Genomic DNA, 23,946 nt, shown 5'->3' on the forward strand with positions numbered 1-23,946 from the left:
AAGTCAATTGGGAGGTAAGTTTGAATGGAGAAAAACTGGAGGAAGTAAAGTGTTTTAGATATCTGGGAGTGGATCTGGCAGCGGATGGAACCATGGAAGCGGAAGTGGATCATAGTGTGGGGGAGGGGGCGAAAATCCTGGGAGCCTTGAAGAATGTGTGGAAGTCGAGAACATTATCTCGGAAAGCAAAAATGGGTATGTTTGAAGGAATAGTGGTTCCAACAATGTTGTATGGTTGCAAGGCGTGGGCTATGGATAGAGTTGTGCGCAGGAGGATGGATGTGCTGGAAATGAGATGTTTGAGGACAATGTGTGGTGTGAGGTGGTTTGATCGAGTAAGTAACGTAAGGGTAAGAGAGATGTGTGGAAATAAAAAGAGCGTGGTTGAGAGAGCAGAAGAGGGTGTTTTGAAATGGTTTGGGCACATGGAGAGAATGAGTGAGGAAAGATTGACCAAGAGGATATATGTGTCGGAGGTGGAGGGAACGAGGAGAAGTGGGAGACCAAATTGGAGGTGGAAAGATGGAGTGAAAAAGATATTTTGTGATCGGGGCCTGAACATGAAGGAGGGTGAAAGGAGGGCAAGGAATAGAGTGAATTGGATCGATGTGGTATACCGGGGTTGACGTGCTGTCAGTGGATTGAATCAGGGCATGTGAAGCATCTGGGGTAAACCATGGAAAGCTGTGTAGGTATGTATATTTGCGTGTGTGGACGTGTGTATATACATGTGTATGGGGTTGGGTTGTACCATTTCTTTCATCTGTTTCCTTGCACTACCTCTCAAACGCGGGAGACGGCAACAAAGCTAAATATATATATATATATATATATATATATATATATATACATATGTGTATATATATATATATATATATATATATATATATTATATATATATATATATATATATATATATATATATATATATATATATATATATGTTATTCATTATTTATTTTGCTTTGTCACTGTCTCCCGCGTTTGCGAGGTAGCGCAAGGAAACAGACAAAAGAAATGGCCCAACCCACCCCCATACACATGTATATCCATACACGTCCACACACGCAAATATACATACCTATACATCTCAATGTACACATATATATATATATAGGTAAAATGATAGGTGCACTAAAGAGAGACTTTGGATGTTAATGTGCTGAGAAGTGCAACTGGAGGGATGCCTGATCATTATCTTGTGGAGGCGAAGGTGAAGATTTGTAGAGGTTTTCAGAAAAGAAGAGAGAATGTTGGGGTGAAGAGAGTGGTGAGAATAAGTGAGCTTGGGAAGGAGACTAGGGGAGGAATGGGATGTATGTAGGGAAGCAGTGATGGCTTGTGCAAAAGATGCTTGTGGCATGAGAAGCGTGGGAGGTGGGCAGATTAGAAAGGGTAGTGAGTGGTGGAATGAAGTAAGATTATTGGTGAAAGATAAGAGAGAGGCATTTGGACGATTTTTGCAGGGAAAAAATGCAAATGAGTGGGAGACGCATAAAAGAAAGAGGCAAGAGGTCAAGAGAAAAGTTCAAGAGGTGAAAAAGAGGGCAAATGAGAGTTGGGTGAGAGAGTATCATTAAATTTTAGGGAGAATAAAAAGATATTTTGGAAGGAGGTAAATAAAGTGCATAAGACAAGGGAGCAAACAGGAACTTCAGTGAAGGGGGCTAATGGGGAGGTGATAACAAGTAGTGGTGATGTGAGAAGGAGTGAGTATTTTGAAGGTTTGTTGGATGTGTTTGATGATAGAGTGGCAGATATAGGGTGTTTTGGTAGAGGTGGTGTGCAAAGTGAAAGGGTTAGGGAGATTGATTTGGTAAACAGAGAAGAGGTAGTAAAAGCTTTTCGGAAGATGAAAGCCAGCAAGCAGCGGGTTTGGATGGTCTTGCAGTGGAATTTATTAAAAAAAGGGGGTGACTGTATTGGTGACTGGTTGGTAAGGTTATTTAATGTATGTATGACTCATGGTGAGGTGCCTGAGGACTAGCGGAATGCTTGCATAGTGCCACTGTACAAAGGCAAAGGGGTTAAGAGTGAGTGCTCAAATTACAGAGGTATAAGTTTGTTGAGTATTCCTGGGAAATTGTATGGGAGGGTGTTGATTGAGACGGTGAAGGCATGTACAAAGCATCAGATTGGGGAAGAGCAGTGTGGTTTCAGAAGTGGTAGAGGATGTGTGGATCAGGTGTTTGCTTTGAAAAATGTATGTGAGAAATACTTAGAAAAGCAAATGTATTTGTATGTAGCATTTGTGGATCTGGAGAAGGCATATGATAGAGTTGATAGAGATGCTCTGTGGAAGGTATTAAGAACATATGGTGTGGGAGGTAAGTTGTTAGAAGCAGAGAAGTTTTAATCGAGGATGTAAGGCATGTGTACGAGTAGGAAGAGAGGAAAGTGATTGGTTCTCAGTGAATGGTGGTTTGTGGCAGGGGTGCGTGATGCCTCCATGGTTGTTTAATTTGTTTATGAATGGGGTAGTTAGGGAGGTGAATGCAAGAGTTTTGGAAAGAGGGGTAAGTATGCAGTCTGTTGTGGATGAGAGAGCTTGGGAAGTGAGTCAATTGTTGTTCACCTCCCTAACAACCCCATCCATAAACAAATTAATGGGTATGTTTGAAGGAATAGTGGTCCCAACAATGTCATATGGTTGCGAGGCGTGGGCTGTAGATAGAGTTAAGCTGAGGAGGGTGGATGTGCTGGAAATGAGATGGTTGAGGACAATATGTGGTGTGAGGTAGTTTGGTTGAGTAAGTAATGAAAGGGTAAGAGAGATGTGTGGTAATAAAAAGAGTATGGTTGAGAGACCAGGAGAGGGTGTTTTGAAATGGTTTGGTCACATGGAGAGAATGAGTGAGGAAAGATTGACAAAGAGGATATATGTGTCAGAGGTGGAGGGAACGAGAAGTGGGAGACCAAATTGGAGGTGGAAAGATGGAGTGAAAAAGATTTTGAGTGATTGGGGCCTGAACATGCAGGAGGGTGAAAGACGTGCAAGGAATAGAGTGAATTGGAATGATGTGGTATACCATGGTCGACGTGCTGTCAGTGGATTGAACCAGGGCATGTGAAGCATCTGGGGTAAACCATGGAAAGTTCTGTGGGGCCTGGATGTGGAAAGGGAGCTGTGGTTTCAGTGCATTATTACATGACAGCTAGAGACTGAGTGTGAACGAATGTGGCCTTTTGTTGTCCTTTCCTAGCGCTACCTCGCACACATGAGGGGGAGGGGGTTGTTATTTCATGTGTGGTGGGGTGGCGATGGGAACGAATAAAGGCAGACAGTATGAATTATGTACATGTGCATATATGTATATGTCTCTGTGTGTATATATATGTATACGTTGAGATGTATAGGTATGTATATTTGTGTGTGTAGACGTGTGTGTATATACATGTGTATGTGGGCAGGTTGGGCCACTCTTTCGTCTGTTTCTTTCGTCTGTTTCCTTGCGCTACCTCGCTAACGCAGGAGACAGCGACAAAGCAAAATATTGTTGTTAGGGAGGTGAATGCAAGAGTTTTGGAAAGAGGGGCAAGTATGAAGTCTGTTGGGGATGAGAGAGCTTGGGAAGTGAGTCAGTTGTTGTTCGCTGATGATACAGCGCTGGTGGCTGATTCATGTGAGAAACTGCAGAAGCTGGTGACTGAGTTTGGTAAAGTGTGTGAAAGAAGAAAGTTAAGAGTAAATGTGAATAAGAGCAAGGTTATTAGGTACAGTAGGGTTGAAGGTCAAGTCAACTGGGAGGTAAGTTTGAATGGAGAAAAACTGGAGGAAGTAAAGTGTTTTAGATATCTGGGAGTGGATCTGGCAGCGGATGGAACCATGGAAGCGGAAGTGGATCATAGGGTGGGGGAGGGGGCAAAAATTCTGGGAGCCTTGAAGAATGTTTGGAAGTCGAGAACATTATCTCGGAAAGCAAAAATGGGTATGTTTGAAGGAATAGTGGTTCCAACAATGTTGTATGGTTGCGAGGCGTGGGCTATGGATAGAGTTGTGTGCAGGAGGATGGATGTGCTGGAAATGAGATGTTTGAGGACAATGTGTGGTGTGAGGTGGTTTGATCGAGTGAGTAACGTAAGGGTAAGAGAGATGTGTGGAAATAAAAAGAGCGTGGTTGAGAGAGCAGAAGAGGGTGCTTTGAAATGGTTTGGGCACATGGAGAGAATGAGTGAGCAAAGATTGACCAAGAGGATATATGTGTTGGAGGTGGAGGAACGAGGAGAAGTGGGAGACCAAATTGGAGGTGGAAAGATGGAGTGAAAAAGATTTTGTGTGATCGGGGCCTGAACATACAGGAGGGTGAAAGGAGGGCAAGGAATAGAGTGAATTGGATCGATGTGGTATACCGGGGTTGACATGCTGTCAGTGGATTGAATCAGGGCATGTGAAGCGTCTGGGGTAAACCATGGAAAGCTGTGTAGGTATGTTTATTTGCGTGTGTGGACGTATGTATATACATGTGTATGGGGGTGGGTTGGGCCATTTCTTTCGTCTGTTTCCTTGCGCTACCTCGCAAACACAGGAGACAGCGACAAAGCAAAAAAAAATATATATATATATATTATTTTTATTTTTTATTATACTTTGTCGCTGTCTCCCGCGTTTGCGAGGTAGCGCAAGGAAACAGACGAAAGAAATGGCCCAACCCCCCCCCATACACATGTATATACATACGTCCACACACGCAAATATACATACCTACACAGCTTTCCATGGTTTACCCCAGACGCTTCACATGCCCTGCTTCAATCCACTGACAGCACGTCAACCCCAGTATACCACATCGCTCCAATTCACTCTATTCCTTGCCCTCCTTTCACCCTCCTGCATGTTCAGGCCCCGATCACACAAAATCTTTTTCACTCCATCTTTCCACCTCCAATTTGGTCTCCCTCTTCTCCTTGTTCCCTCCACCTCCGACACATATATCCTCTTGGTCAATCTTTCCTCACTCATCCTCTCCATGTGCCCAAACCACTTCAAAACACCCTCTTCTGCTCTCTCAACCACGCTCTTTTTATTTCCACACATCTCTCTTACCCTTACGTTACTCACTCGATCAAACCACCTCACACCACACATTGTCCTCAAACATCTCATTTCCAGCACATCCATCCTCCTGCGCACAACTCTATCCATAGCCCACGCCTCGCAACCATACAACATTGTTGGAACCACTATTCCTTCAAACATACCCATTTTTGCTTTCCGAGATAATGTTCTCGACTTCCACACATTCTTCAAGGCCCCCAGGATTTTCGCCCCCTCCCCCACCCTATGATCCACTTCCGCTTCCATGGTTCCATCCGCTGCCAGATCCACTCCCAGATATCTAAAACACTTCACTTCCTCCAGTTTTTCTCCATTCAAACTCACCTCCCAAATGACTTGACCCTCAACCCTACTGTACCTAATAACCTTACTCTTATTCACATTTACTCTTAACTTTCTTCTTCCACACACTTTTCCAAACTCAGTACCAGCTTCTGCAGTTTCTCACATGAATCAGCCACCAGCGCTGTATCATCAGCGAACAACAACTGACTCACTTCCCAAGCTCTCTCATCCCCAACAGACTTCATACTTGCCCCTCTTTCCAAAACTCTTGCATTTACCTCCCTAACAACCCCAACCATAAACAAATTAAACAACCATGGAGACATCACACACCCCTGCCGCAAACCTACATTCACTGAGAACCAATCACTTTCCTCTCTTCCTACACGTACACATGCCTTACATCCTCGATAAAAACTTTTCACTGCTTCTAACAACTTTCCTCCCACACCATATATTCTTAATACCTTCCACAGAGCATCTCTATCAACTCTATCATATGCCTTCTCCAGATCCATAAATGCTACATACAAATCCATTTGCTTTTCTAAGTATTTCTCACATACATTCTTCAAAGCAAACACCTGATCCACACATCCTCTACCACTTCTGAAACCACACTGCTCTTCCCCAATCTGATGCTCTGTACATGCCTTCACCCTCTCAATCAATACCCTCCCATATAATTTACCATTATATATATATATATATTTTTTTTTTTTTTTTTTTTTTTTTTATACTTTGTCGCTGTCTCCCGCGTTTGCGAGGTAGCGCAAGGAAACAGACGAAAGAAATGGCCCCCCCCCCCCATACACATGTACATACACACGTCCACACACGCAAATATACATACCTACACAGCTTTCCATGGTTTACCCCAGACGCTTCACATGCCTTGCTTCAATCCACTGACAGCACGTCAACCCCTGTATACCACATGACTCCAATTCACTCTATTTCTTGCCCTCCTTTCACCCTCCTGCATGTTCAGGCCCCGATCACACAAAATCTTTTTCACTCCATCTTTCCACCTCCAATTTGGTCTCCCTCTTCTCCTCGTTCCCTCCACCTCCGACACATATATCCTCTTGGTCAATCTCTCCTCACTCATTCTCTCCATGTGCCCAAACCATTTCAAAACACCCTCTTCTGCTCTCTCAACCACGCTCTTTTTATTTCCACACATCTCTCTTACCCTTACGTTACTTACTCGCTCAAACCACCTCACACCACACATTGTCCTCAAACATCTCATTTCCAGCACATCCATCCTCCTGCGCACATCTCTATCCATAGCCCACGCCTCGCAACCATACAGCATTGTTGGTACCACTATTCCCTCAAACATACCCATTTTTGCTTTCCGAGATAATGTTCTCGACTTCCACACATTTTTCAAGGCTCCCAAAATTTTCGCCCCCTCCCCCACCCTATGATCCACTTCCGCTTCCATGGTTCCATCCGCTGACAGATCCACTCCCAGATATCTAAAACACTTCACTTCCTCCAGTTTTTCTCCATTCAAACTCACCTCCCAATTGACTTGACCCTCACCCCTACTGTACCTAATAACCTTGCTCTTATTCACATTTACTCTCAACTTTCTTCTTCCACACACTTTACCAAACTCAGTCACCAGCTTCTGCAGTTTCTCACATGAATCAGCCACCAGCGCTGTATCATCAGCGAACAACAATTGACTCACTTCCCAAGCTCTCTCATCCCCAACAGACTTCATACTTGCCCCTCTTTCCAGGACTCTTGCATTTACCTCCTTTACAACCCCATCCATAAACAAATTAAACAACCATGGAGACATCACACACCCCTGCCGCAAACCTACATTCACTGAGAACCAATCACTTTCCTCTCTTCCTACACGTACACATGCCTTACATCCTCGATAAAAACTTTTCACTGCTTCTAACAACTTGCCTCCCACACCATATATTCTTAATACCTTCCACAGAGCATCTCTATCAACTCTATCATATGCCTTCTCCAGATCCATAAATGCTACATACAAATCCCTTTGCTTTTCTAAGTATTTCTCACATACATTCTTCAAAGCAAACACCTGATCCACACATCCTCTACCACTTCTGAAACCGCACTGCTCTTCCCCAATCTGATGCTCTGTACATGCCTTCACCCTCTCAATCAATACCCTCCCATATAATTTACCAGGAATACTCAACAAACTTATACCTCTGTAATTTGAGCACTCACTCTTATCCCCTTTGCCTTTGTACAATGGCACTATGCACGCATTCCGCCAATCCTCAGGCACCTCACCATGAGTCATACATACATTAAATAACCTTACCAACCAGTCAACAATACAGTCACCCCCTTTCTTAATAAATTCCACTGCAATACCATCCAAACCTGCTGCCTTGCCGGCTTTCATCTTCCGCAAAGCTTTTACTACCTCTTCTCTGTTTACCAAATCATTTTCCCTAACCCTCTCACTTTGCACACCACCTCGACCAAAACACCCTATATCTGCCACTCTGTCATCAGACACATTCAACAAACCTTCAAAATACTCATTCCATCTCCTTCTCACATCACCGCTACTTGTTATCACCTCCCCATTTACGCCCTTCACTGAAGTTCCCATTTGCTCCCTTGTCTTACGCACCCTATTTACCTCCTTCCAGAACATCTTTTTATTCTCCCTAAAATTTACTGATAGTCTCTCACCCCAACTCTCATTTGCCCTTTTTTTCACCTCTTGCACCTTTCTCTTGACCTCCTGTCTCTTTCTTTTATACTTCTCCCACTCAATTGCATTTTTTCCCTGCAAAAATCGTCCAAATGCCTCTCTCTTCTCTTTCACTAATACTCTTACTTCTTCATCCCACCACACACTACCCTTTCTAAACAGCCCACCTCCCACTCTTCTCATGCCACAAGCATCTTTTGCGCAATCCATCACTGATTCCCTAAATACATCCCATTCCCTTTTTTTTTTTTTTTGTCGCAGTCTCCCGCGTTTGCGAGGTAGCACAAGGAAACAGACGAAAGAAATGGCCCATCCCACCCCCATACACATGTATATACATACACGTCCACACACACAAATATACATACGTACACAGCTTTCCATGGTTTACCCCAGATGCTTCACATGCCCTGATTTAATCCACTGACAGCACGTCAACCCCGGTATACCACATCGATCCAATTCACTCTATTCCTTGCCCTCCTTTCACCCTCCTGCATGTTCAGGCCCCGATCACACAAAATCTTTTTCACTCCATCTTTCCACCTCCAATTTGGTCTCCATCTTTCCACCTCCAATTTGGTCTCTCACTTCTCCTCGTTCCCTCCACCTCCGACACATATATCCTCTTGGTCAATCTTTCCTCACTCATTCTCTCCATGTGCCCAAACCATTTCAAAACACCCTCTTCTGCTCTCTCAACCACGCTCTTTTTATTTCCACACATCTCTCTTACCCTTATGTTACTTACTCGATCAAACCACCTCACCCCATACATTGTCCTCAAACATCTCATTTCCAGCACATCCACCCTCCTGCGCACAACTTTATCCATAGCCCACGCCTCGCGACCATACAACATTGTTGGAACCACTATTCCTTCAAACATACCCATTTTTGCTTTCCGACATAATGTTCTCGACTTCCACACATTCTTCAACGCTCCCAGGATTTTCGCCCCCTCCCCTACCCTATGATTCACTTCCGCTTCCATGGTTCCATCCGCTGCCAGATCCACTCCCAGATATCTAAAACACTTTACTTCCTCCAGTTTTTCTCCATTCAAACTTACCTCCCAACTGACTTGACCCTCAACCCTACTGTACCTAATAACCTTGCTCTTATTCACATTTACTCTTAACTTTCTTCTTTCACACACTTTACCATATATATCACATATATGATTATTGCCCCCTTACATTACAATATTTATAAGTGACAGGGCTAAATTGACACTCAATAATGCAGCTTACAAGATAAAAGTTGCATAAAACACTCAGAACTCTTCACAATGACAGTGCAAAAGTTCTTAAGTGGTGGATACTACTGACCAAACACTCAAGCATTCCATGCATCCTACCCAAGTGGACTATCCTAGAGCACAGCTCAAATGGAATATCCTGGGGTAGAGTTCAAGTGGGGCAATCCAAGGGCAGAGGTTCTTTGCGTTATCCAAGATCAGAGTTTAAATGTACTATAGAGTTCACATGGCCTATTGTAAAGCATAGTGTAAATGAGCTCTCTTAAGAGTTCAAATGGACTATCCAAAAGCAGAACACAATTGAACTATCCCATACAGAATTCAAACCAATAATTTTAGAGCAGAGTTCAAGCTTAATATCTTTCAACAGAGTTCATCTGGACTATCCTAAAACCGAGATCAAATGAATTATTCTACAGTCTAAGAAGACTCTCTTTTGGCAGAGTTCAACTGGATTATCCTCTCTTTTGGCATAGTTCAACTGGATTATCCTAAAACAATTTAAATGGACCATCCAAAAACAAAGTTCTTACTGGGTTCCTCGGACATAATTGGCCTCGAGTCCTCTTTTCAGACTGGGTGAAATGCTGGTGGAAGCCACTTCCGAAGAAGTAAAAGGAAATCCTGTTATACCACCACCCCAGGTGGAAGTCAGAGCTGTTGCTGTACCTGAGTCACTCTTTCTAGGCCAAGTGGCCAGCCACTTATGGAAGCTCTTTAGGCAAATCAACATAGTCAACACTCCCATGAGCCCTCTAAAAAAGCTGTCACAGAGTTGTCAATTCCCAAAACATGTCCCTCCAGCCAACACTCCCAAAAAAACTCTAAAAAGAAAAAAATTAAAACTCTTCTATTCCAAAAAACCTGTCACTCTAATCAACACTCCAGAGAATCCTCCAATAAAAATACCAGTCTTCATCTCCCAAAACCTTTCCCTCCACTTAATATTCCTAAGAACACTCCAGCAAATCACTAATATAGTCTTTAACTCCCAAAACCTGTCCCTTCAATCAATACTCCAAGGAACCCTCCAACAAAACAATTATAAGTCCTCAACTACCAAAACATATCCCTTAAGTCAATACATCCAAGAACCTTTCCAACAAACCCCTCACAAAGTCTTGAACTCCCAAAACCTATCCCTCTACTCAACACTCCAAAGAACCCTCAAACAAATTTCTCACAGAGTCTTCAAACTCCCAAAACCTCTCCCAGTCAACACACCCAAGAACCTTCAAACAAATCCCCCATATGGTCTTCAACTACCAAAATGTGTACCTTCAGTCAACACCCATAAGTACCCTAAAAAACAATTCCAAAAAATCTGTCACCTCAGTAAATCCTTCATAAAGGCTTCAACCCACAACACCTGTCTCTCCAGTCAACACTACTTGACTAAAAAAAGGTGGAGAGGGGTCTTTATCATTCAACTCTCAAGGAACCCCCTAAAACATCACAGCTTCAACTTCAAAATCCTTTTCCTCCAGTCAAAACTAGGAAGAACCCTCCAACCAATCCCTCAAAAAGTCTTCAACTCCCAAAACCTGTCACCCCAATCAAAACTCCCAAGAACAAATCCTCACAAATTCTTCATCTCCCAGAACCCATCCCTCCTGTTAACAATCCCAAGAACCATCTGATAAACCCCTCCCCAAGCTTTAAACTTCCAAAACCTGTCTCGCCAGTCAAGTGGTATGAAAAGATTATCACACTTTTTTCAGAAACATGTATATAAACACAAATATTATGCAAAACGTATAAATTATTGAGCAATTTGAACTTCAATAACTTTACCTTAACAGGATATAGGCTCTATAGAGACTATACCTAATATTCCTTAACAATGCACCAACTTCACCTGGCACTAATAAAAGATAAGAACAAGAATGAGTCTATAAGAATCAGAAGTCATCAAGTATATCTTCACGATTGTTAAGTATATTAAAGGCGTCAAGTCCAGCAATGTTCCAACTGACGATGGTAAGAAATGAAGAGAGGTCTATCAAAGGGAGTGCCAGAAGCTGCATTGGTAGCTGTGATGAAAGGAATGCAGGTGAGAAAGTAGTAGGGTGAGATAAGTTTGTTGACTCTACTGGGTGGGGTCGGGTGAGACGTTTTGGACTCTACTGAGAGGGACTGGATCCTTGCAAAGGGGGAGAGGTTGTGGACTGTAATGGGTGGGGTAGGAGTCTGTGAGGAGGATGCAGGTGAAGAGTCTGGGTTGGGCCAGGGAGTATGCCAGCAGGCACGGAAGCAGTAGGTTGTTAACCTGATACTAGCTTTCCCATTTTGTATCACTTTCCTACTCCAAAAAAAATAATTCCAAACTGATAAGAAAAGAACTCCAGACACATACCAAACACGTCTACTCACTATAATGAATGTATACCAGGCCTTTATTCCCCTCTCCACTATTACACACAATGCACGCTTCTATTGCATCCTAAGAGATAAGCATTACCTCAAATACAATAGTCCTAAATATGCACACTGTACATGCATATATGTATAGCATAAACCCATTGTGCTGCGATATCAAGAACAATGATTATTACACTGTTTTCCCTTACGGTAAAACAGAAAAGCAACAGGTAAATTACATCTTATCCTTCCACAGATGGTCTTGTTTGAGAACTATAGTCCATCCGACATACAGATCTAAAATAAGAGCAGAAAATATAATTCATCATTGTGAAACCCAAATACAGAGAAAGTACAATGAATTCACTCAAAGAGACCATATTCTCTGTACATTAGAGACGAAGTCAGTGTAAGTTTAAGGAAATATCCTAAAGATATGAGTTCATTCTACATCAGAACAAGTGATGCAACACTCGTCTCAATAGCCACAAGAGAATATGTTTCTTGCACTTTACACCTACCACAAATTAATGTCTCGAGATGACTGTAAGTGATGATGCCCATGTAAGTGATGACTACAATACATCAAGCTTGAGCTATACGACGGTTCGACACAACAAAAATTAACTTCAAGTCTTTCACTTCAGATGTGGTACATAAACAAACACGAGCGACAGCCATGTTGTGGCAACCTGGAACACTACTTATCATGGCGGGCTAATTGAAATCTACACACTAATGAAAAAGATTTAAACTTAAAAAACTTAAGGAGTTTGGAAATTGTCTGATGATTTTAAGTTAGATACTGCGTATAGTGTATCAAAGTTTTTTGTACCGAAACAATTATACAATAGCTACAACACCTTACACTACATATATACTCTCAATAATATCACTTCAAGTATACCGTCACATATAGTGCCTGCGACTGTCACTTTCATTTCAGTGGTCCCTTTACACATAGTGAAACCGTTACTATCACTGACAGGTCCTGTCACACACACTTCGTAACAATGACCGTGTCACACACACACACACACACACACACACACACACACACACATATACCGTCACTATCATTTTATTCGTTCCGTCACACATATACTGACATCGTTACTATCATTTCAATGGCTCACCACACACGCAAATACCGTCACTATCATTTTAAGGTCTGTGTCACGCACATTTCACCGTAATCATCACTTCACTCGCCCTTCCACATATACAAATTCCTGGCCGTGAAAAAAAAAAAAAAAAATATATATATATATATATATATATATATATATATATATATATATATATATATATATATATATATATATATATATAAAGTGGCCCACTCAGGCGATTTTTCTATACGAATTTTCATTTCTGAATATATTTCAACCTGATGTTAACCTTCCCCTTTCGATTCGATTTCCTATCCCAAAAATTCTAGTTCCAAAATATCAAGAAAGGGATTGTAAACAAATAATAAATATATTTCAGCTCACTACGGTATGACAAAGTTTGACTCTGCTTTGCTAAAAGGTTCGTCTCGGATCGAATCTTGGCTTCGATACCTGCTCAGTGAATGCGACCTAGGCCTTCTGTCATCCCTCCAATATTGCACATAATGCACAGTTCTAAAGGCTCCTGCTAGATAAGACATACTTTAAATACATTCATCCCATTCCAACATGCACTGTGTGTGTATATGTACACTATAAAAAGCACAGTTGTTAATATTATAAAGCGTGATTGTAACATATTTTATTTTTACATTAAAATTGTGTGGCTTAGTATCCTTGATGATACTCTTTCTTACCTTACTAATGTCTGGTCATCATCCCTGAAAGACTTTGAGGATTCTTATGTCGTTGCCTTTGATATATCCAAAGTTTCTGGCAAAGCGTGGCATGAGGAGGTCTCATCTGTAAGCTTCCCCTACACCGCAATGTTGGTTCACTTTCCCTCTTCTACAGGTGGTACTCTGGTTTTTGCTCCCAAGAATTAGCCGCTGTGTTCCCCCACCACAAGCAAGACCGCACAATACTTGGCCACCTACCAAGTCAACTCTTTTTTTTGTGTGGCCGTTGGCAATTCAAGGGTGGGCCGTTTTGACATCTGTTTTCTTTCCCTACACCGCGAAGCTTTGGAACTCACTAGCCTCTCATGTCTTTCCCAATACATATGACTTGGTACAATCTAAAAGACTGATTTTTTACTTCCTCTAAAATTCTTTTTTTTCTTTTCTTAACACGGTAGAGACGAATTTTGGAGGAAGTGAAAAACTAGTCTTTTAGATTGTGCCAAACCATAGTTGTATGTGTGTGTGTGTGTTTGTATGTGTGAGTGTGTGTGTGTGTGTGTGTGTGTGTGTGTGTGTGTGTGTGTGTGTGTGTGTGTGCCTACAGGATTATAATGCCCTGTCCTGATACATAACCAGAGTGTCCCTTGAAGACATCCGTCTTGGGTAAAACATTTCCCTGTGGTTTTCCCTTACATTAGAGCCATACATACTAATCAAGAACATTAGCATAATACACCTGCCTTGTATTCTACAGTAGACGAATAAAGAAATTGGAGGCAACGTTCTCTTAGTGTAGGCAACCAGGCGTCTAATTCATTCATCTACGTTACTACTATATGCAAATGGTCTACTGAAAGAGGAACCAATCTTATGTCTCATGTTTTCTACATCAGCGTCGCAGATATATGAGCCTTCTGAAAGGCCCCACCACTAACAGAAACATGTTGTGTGGGACTCAACCTTTGAATATAAAGTACATTTGAAAAGCTCCCTACATGAGAGATCGTACCTCGCTATCATGTAAGAAGCATCCAGCAAGAGGTCGTACATAGGATGTAATCAAGAGTTGTTGACGAACAGCAAAATATTTGTTCTGTGGCAAGCTGACACCACAGCACAGTGCTAATGGTGTGATCATCACGACACTGCATTACTCCCAACCATGTCCAGGTAGTTCAGGTCAGGTCAGGTCAGGTCACCTACGATGAGGTTGGTTTCCATTAGGAATTTGGGTCGGTAATATGACATCGCCTGAAAGACACCCAAGAAAACGTCACAAACAATCAAGATGATCATTCCTGAGGGAACGAACTTTTCTGGAATGTTAAACGATATGGGATGAGAGAGAGAGAGAGAGAGAGAGAGAGAGAGAGAGAGAGAGAGAGAGAGAGAGAGAGAGAGAGAGAGAGAGAGAGAGAGAGAGAGAGAGAGAGAGAGAGAGAGAGAGAGGGGGGGGGGACGATTGGACTTTCAAGACAGAGTAAACTGTGGTTTTCAAGAAGAGGACTGCTGTGTGTTTAGACTGACAAAAGGCGTCTGACACCATCCCGCCTATATGATCGACATAAAAATAGAATTCCAAGCAAAGATAAAAGGCGGGTCTCCTTCCATTGACTGAGTTATCAGATGTAGGTACTTTTGAAGTACTTTTTAAAGATGGACAAAACTATCCAAGGGTGTCCCCCGGGGTTCATTTCGGGAGCCGTTTTTATTTCTCACATGTCATGTTAACTGCTTGTATGTCGTCACGATGAACACACAAGCCAGTGAGCCTCAGTGTACCCCAGGGTAAAGCTGTCTTGTCGAGTCTTGCAGATGTTTTTAGTGTTTAGGATTTCTATTTCGGGGAGAATTTTACAATATATTTGCATACATATATTTCCCACCTTACGCCAGGCACCCACTCATCGACCAGCCCCAAAGGGGAGGATGAACATCTGGGTTTTCTGTAAGCCAGCTGCTCGTGTGTGTGTGTGTGTGTGTGTGTGTGTGTGTGTGTGTGTGAAGGCATTACAGACCAGGCATGATGCTGGACATGTACGTATCTGGTTAGTGTTTGGCCGAAATTTTCGTTTTCTCCGTGATCGTCCACGAGTCAGCAAAATCCTTTTTCCCGGCAGAGGAGAGACAATTCAATGTCGGGTCATGGATTGCCTGGGATGGGATATTTCACCGGTTGGAATGACGTTTAGCTCTGGGATGGTCGGACGACCACGTTATACAGTAGTACCGGGGCTCCTGCATCTTCCACAGTGGCTCAGTATTTGTACATCTCCCGCCCGACCTACCTGATATGCGGTGCCCGAAGCCAGACGAAATGAAGACGTCACACGGATCAGGTACCGCTGGAAACAGATCAGGTACCGCTGGAAACAGATCAGGTAACGCTGGAAACAGATCAGGTACCGCTGGAAACAGATCAGGTACCGCTGGAAACAGATCAGGTACCGCTGGAAACAGATCAGGTACCGCTGGAAACAGATCAGGTACCGCTGGAAACAGATCAGGTACCGCTGGAAGACCATGTTTAATTATCTCGTCATTGGAAGGTAAGTCAATATTATATTAACTATCGTATTATCAGTTACATCAAAAGGGAAATATAAGTAGAAGTCAACATAACAAGTAATTCTAGAATCCTTGATCGTGACTTAATATCTTTGTGGAGTGAAGTAGCTACACAACCACTTGTTACATCAAGAAATTCAGATTAGGTCAAACAGGTGATTACTGAGGAAGACCTGGAGCTGGGGCGAGTGATGGACCTCTGCCACTCTAGTTAATTAGATCAGGTGGAGTGAGAAGGTGGCTGGTCACCTTACACAGATGAAAGCAAAGACACGAATCTCAGATATATCCTTTATCTTTTACTGCTGGACATGACACGGACAAAAGCATGCCCTAATCATAGCCAAGGTGAGAGAAAGATAAAATGATGAGTACTATAGTGATATAGCGGAAACTATATATCAGAAATCCACCAGTAGCCGCTGATGTAGCATAGAGGAACGAGTATACGTGACGTCATCTTCTCTACGATAGTTAATCTTACAAAAATAATATCTAGAAAATAAGATGAACTGGGTTCACCAGTCAGGAAGATTGTGTGGTGACATTATTAATACATCTAGGGTGACGAACAACATCTACAACACATTTCTAATAACATCAATTTGCATACGCTGTAAACAGAGTCGTATACGACATGAACAGTGCTAACAATTTGTTTCCTCAGGTTTTTTTGTTATGAAAGCAATAATGTTCAGTGTTTAGTATAGGATGACTCATTTTGCTGTGATCGTGAAAGAAAACGGGGGCCAGGAGTTAGAGAACGATATCTTACATCTAACGGTAGAACTATAGTATTTGGGTTACTTTTTGGAATTTGGTAAACTCCGTCTACATTTGGTAAACTAATGGAAACCATCATTCGAGAAGATATTGTAAACCATTTAGATAACCACCACTTAATAAACGATCTTCAGCATGAATTTAGATGAAATCGCTCATGTTTGATTTCTTTTATGAAGTAAACATGTATCATGAACGTACAGCAGATGACGTCATCTATTTATTTTTTCTAAAAGCACTTGGTAAAGTTGCACATCAAAGGTCACTAACAAGAGTGGAGTCACATGGTATAGATGGGGCTCTACTGGCATGGTCAGGAAACTGGCAGACTGACCGTGACCACAGCTGTGATGAATGACTGAATGGCTGAACAAGACAAGTGGTGTACTACAGGAACCATCTTGGAATCTGTTCTGTTTCTCATGTATATTAATGATATTAATAACAAGCCTCATTGTAAGATATCTAAATTCGCGGACGACACTATCTTGGGGGATAAATCTACAACAGAAACTAAATGTCTTCATCTTCGAAGTGACACAGACAAACCAATGGACCTGGCGCTACTACCTGGCGCTACTACCTGGAAAATAAAGTGTAATATTGATAAGTGCAGAGATTGTCATGTCGGTAGTAAAAATGAGAAGACAGACTGATATGTGAATTTTGTTGGGATACAAAAAGTAAATGAAAAACATGAACCTGAGTGTGAACATCTTTGGTGAGGTTAAACAATGGACAGAAGCAATAGATAAAGACAAACCAAATTCTTGGTGTCACAGGCACGGCTTTCGAATGTGAGCTCAGGAAATTATTCTCAAAATCTTAACAACTCACTGTTGCGTCCCTTCCTGGAATACTGCGTCCAGTTATGGTCACCTTACTTGAGGGAAGACAGACAGAATGAAGGGAGTACAGAGGCGAGCTACCAGAATCATTAAAAGTTTTAATATACTCGATATCATGTGCTACTTCAGGCTACAATCAGCTATAGAGATTTAATTCCTTCTGAGAAGTAACTAAAGACATATATTGTCCCAAGTCACATGCAAACTTTATAACATCATTTTAATTGAAACTTTCCTCATCTAAGGTCGGCTTAGTACTTACACGGTCTCAAAGTGTTGGCTCCTGAGCCTAAGATCTAATGGTCATCACTGGAAAAAAAGAAACCCTCTCCCTGTTCTCGTCCTTCTGATAAAACTTTGCAACATTCAGACATGAAACACCCGACGTACACACGTGACAAATGATGATACTCGGTAATAAAATGAACTATATTTAGAAGATCCTGATGACGTAAGCAAGTGAGTTAAGCTCAGTTAATTATAACTTTGGATCAAAGTGGGAGTCAGGTAGGATTGCACCAGGGATCAAGACGCCATAGTGCTTGATCTTAGAGATGGCCGAGGACACGACGCTCGAGAACGGCACACGTCAAGGACAGATGACAAGAAGACCTGATGGTCTACGGCGGCGTCGTCTGCTTGCAATAACCTGGCAGTCAATAGCTAGGTTATCTATTGGACGACATTAACAGTAACGTACATTTTTAGTTAGTATAGATGGAGACGGTGTTATGAAGGTGATGGTTCCCCTGACAGCCACTTATCATCAACTCCCTTCACCAGAGAGCATCCGGACGTCCAGAAAGTGGTTCCTCCTCTACTGCAAGACACATCCCAGAAATACAATGAAATACTTAACCTCAGAGTACGGATTGTCCTCTGATCATGCGTGGCAAGTTAAGCAACATCTTCCTCTAGTCAAGCGACGCCACTAAGTCCGTCTTGTTGTACGTGAATGTATGAAATTCCTTCTTTGTTTCGACACACCCAAGCCAGAACAGATACCTCCCTCACCAGATGCCGGCATGACACTGGGCTACGCTGCCGTCAAAGGAAAATGCTGGTTCCTGGGTGACGTTGTCTCCGCTCTGAGGAGTCAAGTGAGGGACGACTATTCTCCCTCTCCCATGGCGTCCTAACGGGATATCCTAACAGGGTGTAAAGAAAAAAGCGACGCAACAGGGCGTCCCAACAAGCCACTTCAACAAGGGCGCCCCATAAGCAGCGAGCCACCGTGATTACCGAAAGATGTTCTTCAGTTTGTTATTATGTTGGGGAAGGGGAGGAGTGGGGAGGGTTGGTGAGGTGCGTTGTGAAGAGCAGGGGAGTATATGGTTAGGTGTAGGGGTACCGCAGAACGTGGTGAGGGGGGAACCTTAGGCTGGAGGAGGGGGAGTGTAAAGCCTGGGGGGGGAGGATAAGGAGTGGATGCTGCAAGGTAACCAGGGAGGTTAATAAGGTAATCCAAAAGGTTAATAAGATAACCAAGAAGATGGTAAGATAGCAGGGGGCAGGAAGTAAGGGTGGTGCTCCACTGCTTCTCATCTCAAATAAAGACAACCTTCCTTCCTGCTAATGGATTAACAGATGAGCAGACTAATGGCGGTTCACCCCATGACTTTCGTAAAATTTCCTCGCCTCCTGACATCATCTTCTCCCAAGCTCCACACTTGCAGTTATTCCCCGCAACAACAGCACTCTCCTCCCCCTAAACTCTTACAACACACACACACACACACACACACACACACACACACACACACACACACACACAAAGAATATGTATTGTTAAATCTTTTCTCAACCAAGCAGTAAAAACTTTATCTTCCTACTGTGTCTGACCGAAGGAAAATCACACACTTTAACTTCCTCCTTCGAGTGTAAGCTTGCACACGACCACATCCCACTGGATCTGTGACACATCTTCCTCACACACGCCACAAGCCGCTCCTACGTCGTCAATAACATATATGCTTGGACTTTGCTTCTCTAATCCATGTCTACAGATGGCAGACACGCAGCCATGAGGCCACAAGAGATAAGCTACATGACCGACCCAAACACACACACACACACACACACACACACACACACACACACACGGGAAAAGTTTACGTCTTCTTGGTCAAAGGAGACGTCTCCACATCTGACGTCATGAAACATTAAAGAGACTGTTGGGAGAGACCAGGGAATGAGAGATCCTAAGACCAGAGAGGAGGAGGCTATAGAGGCAGAGAGAGAGAGAGAGAGAGAGAGAGAGAGAGAGAGAGAGAGAGAGAGAGAGAGAGAGAGAGAGAGAGAGAGGAGAGAGAGGAGAGAGAGAGAGAGAGAGAGAGAGAGAGAGAGAGAGAGAGAGAGAGAGAGAGAGAGAGAGAGAGAGAGAGAGAGAGAGAGTTTCTGTAACATTCTATTGACCAACGGCAGCACAATGCTGCTGTGCACGGCAAACAATCACAGCATGACACATTTACCTGATGCAGTAAGTGAATTATACGTGCATGAAATATTGGTTGTGTGATCATTTGCATGTGCACAATAAATGACCAGGCAACAGCAGCAGCAGCTCCAACGTTTACTGATGCATGTGACCAAGTTGTATATACATGTACACACACATATACACATACATATAAAGATACCTACCATCACAAATACATACATACAAATACATAGATTCTATACCCGCACAAATGCATTGAATCTTTTTTTATAACATACATATATATATATATATATATATATATATATATATATATATATATATAGAAAAAGTGAATTTATTTCAGTTACTAGAGACAACAGAACATGAAACAATAATGAGAAATACTACAAAATAATAAATTCAAATTCTTGTCAAGTACAACACGCAAACACACAACATTCACCTTCAAGTACACAACGTACAACACCAAATAACGAACGGAAAAATATAAGAAGGAAAAATGTAAAACTGTCAGATAGTAGACATAAAATACATTGTCCATGACAGAACAGTGAAAAATGATTTACAAAAGAAAGTGCAAGAATTTCTCTGATAATGAAACACAAAAGTGAGAACATGTAAATTCTAATAATGAAAACCAGGTGAAAATAAATAAGTTATATTTTCAGACACTCGACGTAAGATGCACATACGAACGAAAAACTAAAATGAAACTTGAAAGCAAGAAGTCGGCGCAGGAGATATATATATATATATATATATATATATATATATATATATATATATATATATATATATATATATATATATATATATATATATGAGAAGTTCTTTAGTTTAATATCATTAGTGAGTGTAGGGGAGGCATCCATGATGGAGGAGGTGGTAGTGTTCAGCAGTCACTTGACGGAGTCAGTAAGCAGCTTATCGTTGACCTCACCCTCATTTTCCTCCTGATCTCCTCATAATTTACGTAAATTGGCCAACAAGGCGACAAAATTTTCAAGCGGCGGCACCTGGATATATGAGGACGTAATCCCTGACATCAGATAAGATAAGGAAGACTGGGTTATTAAGTCACTTTCCTGTATTTTTTTCTTCATTCTTCTTTGTACGTTGACATGACACGACGTGACGCTGGCTGGTCGCATGATAACGACATGAGGAGCACGTCAGTGTTGCCACATACACGCCTCACCCACTGTAGGTCAGTATCAGTATTCCAATCTCCTTCATGAGGGTAATGACATTGTTCTTCCTATATATCATTACAACTGCATACCGTTCCACTGTTCCTCGTCCCACCGAACTGGAACCATTACTTGACCATTTCTAAGTATCGATCTAAGACTCCTCACTCCAGATTTTAAGGGGTCAGAGGTTATATATTCTCATTACTGCAGGAACACCACACTTGAGTCACGACGCCATTGTACTGCAAGATGGTTGAGGGGAAGCGACACAGGCGCTGCAGACCCTCAGGTTTCTCCAATATGTGACGACCTCCTCTGTTAACATTGTCGTACATGTACTTGGTGGTAATCATGCTTAGTGTACATACATAACTGCACGCACGGTAACCTCCAAGTTGTAATCCTTCGGCACGACGGTATGACCATTGAAAGCGAAGAAATGACCTTTGAACTCGATGGTACGACACTTGAGCAAGACGGTACGACCACTTGAGCACGACCGTTGACTGTGATGGGATGGTCTTCAACCCGATCATTAAGGCTCAATTTAATGGCCAGGCCATCATCCTCAAGGGTCGTGCCGTCGTGCTCAAGGGTCATAAGCCTTAACCCTATTTACAGCAAAATCCCCTTGTGGTATAATGGTACTCTCTCTCTCTCTCTCTCTCTCTCTCTCTCTCTCTCTCTCTCTCTCTCTCTCTCTCTCTCTCTCTCTCTCCTGTACTCGGAGGACGGGTTTATCGTTATCTACCCCCTGCCCGTCCACACAACGCAGTTCAACACAACCTGGAAATAATCAGAGATAAATATTCGCTCTGGAAGCAGACAACCGGAAAATGTTTTTGCTCATTTCCGTTTCCCTTTACAATGACTTTGTTCAATCACAAGCGTCCAGGACTAAATACAAACAGATTCTTTCTTTGTTAACTTAAGTCAATATGTTATACGATAACATAATCTGAATTGCTATCATCACCCTCTTCACGGACTAAATCAGGGTCGTGATAGCAATCAGAACACCATCGGGGATATAAATATGTGATCAATGGAAACTGTACCAACTTTTACGGGAGCAGACATACGGCATCCATTAACTGGTAAAATCAGAAATGATATTCCCATTTTGTTTTTTTCATATTGATCGGTAAAAATGATGAAGGAACAGCTTAACAACATCCCGATTTCAAATGTTATTAGTGAAGTGTGGGGATGAACTCACAGTTCTGACCGGCTCGCTCATTTCACAGACTTTCCTTTGATGTCCACAGATGAGACGTGTCGGCAGAATTCCATGGATTTTGGAAACATGACCTCAATGCCTCTTTGATTCCAGTCTGCAGTTGAAACTATGTTTTCTTTGGTGAGTAATGGTATGTGCCGACACTAGTACACACACACACACACACACACACACACCTCGCCAGTCGACCTGTGAGGATCAATACTACGTACGTCTCGTTAGGTCGATAAACAGACAGAACCTTCAGCTCTACCTGAGACTCTAATGAACATCGACAGAGGCAAAAAGGGATCTCCTTTAATTCCATTTTTCACATTTTGGTGGAGCGACGGACAGCTTACCATCCAATATGATACCGAAACGTAAACAACAAGAGACGATTATTGGCTTACTAAGCCGTACTTTTCAGTGCCTTACATGTGTATAGCAGATCTGAAGACTGAACGACAGAGACAAGTCTCCCAGCAGATAAGAACCAACCAGAAGTACACGTACAGCAGACGACAACACTGTACTTAGCTCAGCCTGGAATGCCCTTAATGTACGTAAACTGAGATGCACGCATTCACGGGCCGCCCAGGACCGAGCGCAAACGTTCGAATCTTGGTCGGTCCATAGTCAACCCAGCTGTTCATCCATCCCAAAGGCCTGGTCGATAAAATCGGTACCTAGCTCAGGCTAAGGTATATATGAATATATATATATATATATATATATATATATATATATATATATATATATATATATATATATATATATATATATATATATATATATATGTATATATAAAAGACGATCTGATAGTGAGCTCAAGTTTGCCAACCTTCTCTCACTAAAGTCGTGTCAGACTACGTACCTTACTCTACTTTTCCTACCATAACAAGAGGTAAACTTATCCAGAACTGATCGCCAACTGCTCCAACTGGAGAAAAACTTATCAGATGATCTTGTACCATCATCGCCTCTTTCCCTTACCTAAGTAAGGATTACCTCAGGATCATAACTCTACCTTCCTGACCCTAACAAGTGGTAAGATTATGACAACTGGAAAAAATCATCTATTTGCCTTCCTATCTTGAGTAAATGAAAACATACGTTCTTTCAGTTTACCTCTCCAGCTTTGACGATAGATAGTAAAGTGAAGTTACTTCTGTCCTCTATCTTTAATTATCAGGAAAACTAGATATAATGTTTACCTGGTTCTAATGCAAGTTTACCTTCCCTACCACAACACACTAGATGTATACCTTCAAAACATTACGAAAATTTAATCTAAAAAAACAGTAAAAAAAAAGAGGATCAAAATGGAATAAAGTCAGACTACATAACCAAAGTTTGTCTTGTCAGGAAAAAAAAAAAAGATAAGAAACAACTGATTTTGCTTC

At 42.0% G+C, this 23,946-nt stretch overlaps 2 long non-coding RNA genes across 2 annotated transcripts in view; both read right to left on the bottom strand.

Annotated features, from left to right (window-relative positions):
- Window positions 1-12,384, bottom strand: part of LOC139765195 (uncharacterized) — a 39,518-nt gene extending 27,134 nt beyond the window's left edge. The window contains exon 1 of the long non-coding RNA XR_011716603.1: window positions 12,213-12,384. This is a non-coding gene — a long non-coding RNA (uncharacterized lncRNA). The remainder of the gene's footprint in view (window positions 1-12,212) is intronic.
- A 5,182-nt stretch (window positions 12,385-17,566) lies between these two features.
- Window positions 17,567-23,946, bottom strand: part of LOC139765196 (uncharacterized) — a 196,683-nt gene continuing 190,303 nt past the window's right edge. The window contains exon 5 of the long non-coding RNA XR_011716604.1: window positions 17,567-17,716. This is a non-coding gene — a long non-coding RNA (uncharacterized lncRNA). The remainder of the gene's footprint in view (window positions 17,717-23,946) is intronic.

The sequence above is a fragment of the Panulirus ornatus genome, chromosome 53 (assembly GCF_036320965.1).
Source record: "Panulirus ornatus isolate Po-2019 chromosome 53, ASM3632096v1, whole genome shotgun sequence".
Taxonomy (NCBI): domain Eukaryota; kingdom Metazoa; phylum Arthropoda; class Malacostraca; order Decapoda; family Palinuridae; genus Panulirus; species Panulirus ornatus.